General features: G+C 40.4%; 1 pseudogene; it reads left to right on the top strand.

Annotated features, from left to right (window-relative positions):
• The first annotated feature begins 325 nt into the window (after positions 1-325).
• LOC140846976 (centrosomal protein of 63 kDa pseudogene) lies at positions 326-4,739 on the top strand (annotated as a pseudogene).
• The last annotated feature ends 263 nt before the right edge of the window (positions 4,740-5,002 follow it).

The raw sequence follows: 5,002 nt of genomic DNA, 5'->3' as shown, positions 1-5,002 counted from the left end.
CAGGGAATTTGAATATGAAGAATTATTAACTATGATGAAAGAATAACTATAAGATACAAGGAAACCCTATATAGTGCCCTAGAATTGAGGGAGTGTGCCCAAGGAAGGAGAAGATTGGAAAGGGTTTAGACGTTGTTGGAGAAGGTGTGGTTTGGCCACTGGATAGCAGAGCAGTTTGCTGGAGCTGGTCTGGAATTGCTGGACAGACAATTGGTAAGCCAGTGGGGTGCGGGCAGGGCAGCAGGCGATTAGCAAGCCATGGAGCGGACATGTCATAGGAGTCTGGGTGCTGGCAGGGGCAGACGGCTATCAGGGCCTGCAGGACATGGAGGGTGGGAGGGTGTTTGCAGCAGGTATGATTGCTTGGTGTGGTAACCTCTGGACCACAGGTGGCTGAGAGCAGCCTTGCAGAGGGAATCCAGTAGGTGACTGCATGCAGTCTAGGCAGGTGGCTCTGTGCAGGTTGAGTGGGGGTGTGTAGATGGAGTCTGGTAGGAGGCTGTGGAAAGATTACTGCCAGCTGAGGTTGGGGCAGGTTCTGTGGAAAGTCCTCACACCCACATCATCGACACTGCACACCTACCTTCACTGGAAATTGCAGGGTCCTCTTTCTCTGGCAGTGTCACTCCAGCGCCCTCTAACTGAGAAAGCTTCACAATGTGCTGTCTTTAAAGGAGAAATTTCTACAGGAATTCCATTGTTTATCACAGAGCATACACTGAAGGGTGCACCTCTCAGCTGGTGACTGACACAGTCCACCTCTTTGGCTACTCAGTTTCCATATGCACCCATCTGCACACATCTGAACTCCCTTATAATAACAAAATAACTTTTTTTCTTTTTCTTTCTTTTTTACTAAAGTATCCTTGATATGCAATTTTATGATGGTTTTGCATAAACACTGTGGTTTCAGTATTCACCCATATTATCAAGTGCTCACCCCCTTTATTGCGGTCACTGTCTATCAGTGTAGTAAGATGCTTTAGAGTCATTACTTGTCTTCTCTTTGCTGTACTGCCTTCCACGTGATCTACGTATATTGTGATTGCCAGTCATAGTGTCCTTAATCCCCTTCTCCCTCCCTACCCACCCTCCCCAACCCCTCCTCTTTGGTAACACTAATCCCTTCTCAGTGTCTGAGTCTGCTGCTCTTTCGTTCCTTCAGTTTTGCTTTATTTTTATATTCCACAAATGAGTGAAGTCATTCGGTATTTATCTTTTTCTGCCTGGCTTATTATACTAAACGTTAATACCCTCTAGCTCCGTCCATGTTGTTGCAAATGGCAGAATTTCTTTTCTTTTTGTGGCTGAATAATATTCCATTGTGTGTAAGTACCCCATCTTTATCGATTCATCTATTGGTGGACACGTAGGTTGCTTCCAAATCTTAGTTATCGTAAATAGTGCTGCGATAAACATAGGGGTGCATCTGTCTTTTTGAATCAGGGATCTTCAGGTAAATTCGTAGGAGTGGCATTACTGGGTCAAACAGTATTTCTATTTTTAGATTTATGAGGAACCTCCAAATTGCTTTCCACAATGGTTGAACCAATTTACATTCCCACCAACAGCGTAGGAGGGTTCCCCTTTCTCCACATTCTCACCAGTATTTGTTGTTTCTTGTCTTGTGGATGTTGGCCATCCTAACTGGTGTGAGTTGGTATCTCACTGTGGTTTTAATTTGCATTTCCCTAATAATTAGCGATGTGGAGCATCTTTTCATGTGCCTCTTGGCCATCCATATTTCTTATTTGGAGAAGTATCTGTTCAGATCCTCCGCCCATTTTTTATTCAGGTTATTTGTTTTTTGGGTGTTGAGGCATGTGAGTTCTTTACATATTTTGTATGTTAACCCCTTATTGGATAAATCGTTTATGAATATATTCTCCGATACTGTAGGATGCCTTTTTGTTCTGATGATGGTGTCATTTGCTGTATAGAAGCCTTTTAGTTTGATGTAGTCCCACTTGTTTATTTTTTATTTTTTTTCCCTTGCCTGAGGAGATGTGTTCAGGAAAAAGTTGCTCATGTTTATATTCAAGAAGTTTTTGCCTATGCTTTCTTCTAAGAGAACAACTCTATATTTTTACCTGTCCTTCTTATAAGTGAACAATGTTTCTCCAGAATGAGAAGACCCATGGTCCCAACAGGCCTTGTATCCATCACAGGTTATATTCATTACTTCTCAAATTCACTCACAGCCTCACTGAGTACTTTTACCCAAAGACTAAATTGTAAAGTTAACCTCCAATAAGAACTCACAGTTTTAAAAGTAAAAAGACGGGCAAGGGAAACAAAAGCAAAAATGAACAAGTGGAACTGTATCAAACTGAAAAGCTTCTGTACAGCAAACGGCACCATCAGTAGAACAAAAACGCATCCTACAGTATGTGAGAATATATTCATAAAAATGACAGATCCAATAAAGGCTTGACATCCAAAATATATAAAGAGCTCAAGCACCTCAACAAACAAAAAGCAATACTCCAATTAAAAAATGGGCAGAGGAGCTGAACAGACAGTTCTCCAAAGAAGAAATTCAGATGGCCAGCAGACACATGAAAAGATGCTCCACATTGCTAGTCATCAGAGAAATGCAAATTAAAACCACAATGAGAAATCACTTCACACCAGTAAGGATCGCCACCATCCAAAAGACAAACAACAACAAATGTTGGCAAGGTTGTGGAGAAAGGGGAACCCTCCTACACTGCTGGTGGGAATGTAAATTAGTTCAACCACTATGGAAAGCAGTATGGAGGTTCCTCAAAAAGCTCAAAATAGAAATACCATTTGACCCAGGAATCCCACTTCTAGGAATTTACTGTAAGAATGCAGGAGCCCAGTTTGAAAAAGACAGATGCACCCCTATGTTTATTGCAGCACTATTTACAATAGCCAATAAATGGAAGCAACCTAAGTGTCCATCAGTAGATGAATGGATAAAGAAGATGTGGTACATATACACAATGGAATATTATTCAGCCATAAGAAGAAAACAAATCCTACCATTTGCAACAACCTGGATGGAGCTTAGAGGGTACTATGCTCAGTGAAATAAGCCAGGCAGAGAAAGACAAGTACCAAATGATTTCACTCATATGTGGAGTATAAGAACAAAGAAAAAAACTGAAGGAACAAAACAGCAGTAGAATCACAGAACCCGAGAAGGGACTAACAGTTACCAAAGGAAAAGGGACTGGGGAGGATGGATGGAGAGGGAGGGATAAGGGCAGGGAAGAAGAAAGGGGAACTTATGATCAGCAGGTATAATGTGGGGGTGGCACAGGGAGGGCTGTGCAGCACAGAGAAGACAAGTAGTGATTCTACAGCATCTTACTATGTTGATCAACAGTGACTGAAATGGGGTTTGTGGGGGGGACTTGGTGAAGGGGGGAGCCTAGTAAACATAATATTCCTCATGTAATTGTAGATTAATGATACCAAAAAAAAAAATCCTCGGAGGAAAAAAAAAAGTCAAAAGAGGGGAGGGGAAAGAAGAGAATAGTTACTATATACAAAAAACACCTGCATGTAACAAGGGTGGAGGAAATGTGCAATGTCTTCCTTTCTGTAGTTGATGAGGAGGTCAGAGTTGATGTCCTAGGCTTCCTTCCCAGCTTACCCCTTCCGTATTTCCTGGCCTTCAGCCACAACCTCAACTGCTCTAGGTTCTTTACCTCGTGGAGTTGACCCAGACCTTTATTCCCAGAAGGTTTGAGTCCTCCAGCATCCTGTTTCATTTTGTTTTTTTCGGTTGTTGTAGTTTTACATTAGCTCTTACTATTGGGTATGGAAGTATTAACAGACCCCTGAGAATGTAAACAGCTGAGCCAAGAACTAATGGAAAAATACAAAGAATTGAAGAAAATGGAAGTACGTAACAATGAGTATAGGGCAGAGATTAACAAGCTGAAAAAACAGATTTTACAGGCTGAACAAAGTTACAGTTCTGGACTAGAAAGAATGAAGATGGAAATCTCCCAGCTAACTTGGAAGTTACATCAGCGAGATACCACGATTACTTCTGCCAAAAGTTCTTCCTCTGACATGGAAAAGAGACTCAAAGCAGAGATACAAAAGGCAGAAGAAAAAGCAGTCGAGCATAAGGAGGTTTTGGATCAGATGGAGTCACTCAAGTTAGAAAATCGTCATCTTTCTGAAATGGTGGTGAAATTAGAATTAGGTTTACATGAGTGTCCCTTGCCTGTATCTCCCCTTGGTTCAATTGCTGCAAGATTTTTGGAAGAGGAGAAACTGAGGTCTCATCATATCCTAGAGGGCCTGGATGCCCATATTAAGGAACTAATAAGAAAGAGTGAAAAGACAGTAAAAACAGTTCACTATCTTGAAGTAGCCACTTTAAAAAACATCACAAACTTGGAAATAAAAATAAATCCCAAAGAGTTACTGTCATCTGAAGTAGCGGCTCTTTAAAAGCGTTGAACATATAAAAATCATAAAGGTGAGACATACTAAAACTTGTGAGGAAATCTGAAAAGCTGATACTTCTCTAAGGCATTTTCACTGCACTGGTTTGTTTGAAGGACTTTTCCCAGCAATAACCTGTAAGAATAAACCACTTTGCTAGACCAAAAAAAAGAAAAAAAGATCACCATATAAAAGTCAACCCTGTTCTACATTCTAGCAATGCATATATGGAAATTGAAATTAAAACACAGTATGATTTATAATCATTCAAAATAAAATGATTAGGTATAAATCAAACAGCACATTTATGGGACTTATATATTGAAAGTTTTGAAAAGACAATGAAAGAAATGAAATAAAATCCAAAAAAAAAAAAAAAAAAAGAGAGACCCTGAGAATTCTCTGAGATCCAGAACAGTCTTCCTTGTCTCTGTTGTGTAGAAGCAACCCAATTTTTTTTTTTTTTTTTTTTTTGCTTCTTGGTTAAGTTGCACAGGGCCCCAAAATGTCCAGGTGGCAGCCTTATCTTCCAACACAGTGGATCTATTGTTGTGTCTCCGGTGGAGGCATT

The sequence above is a fragment of the Manis javanica genome, chromosome 17 (assembly GCF_040802235.1).
Source record: "Manis javanica isolate MJ-LG chromosome 17, MJ_LKY, whole genome shotgun sequence".
NCBI lineage: Eukaryota > Metazoa > Chordata > Mammalia > Pholidota > Manidae > Manis > Manis javanica.
The sequence above is the reverse complement of the archived record's forward strand: the minus strand, read 5'-3'. Positions and strand labels throughout refer to the sequence as shown.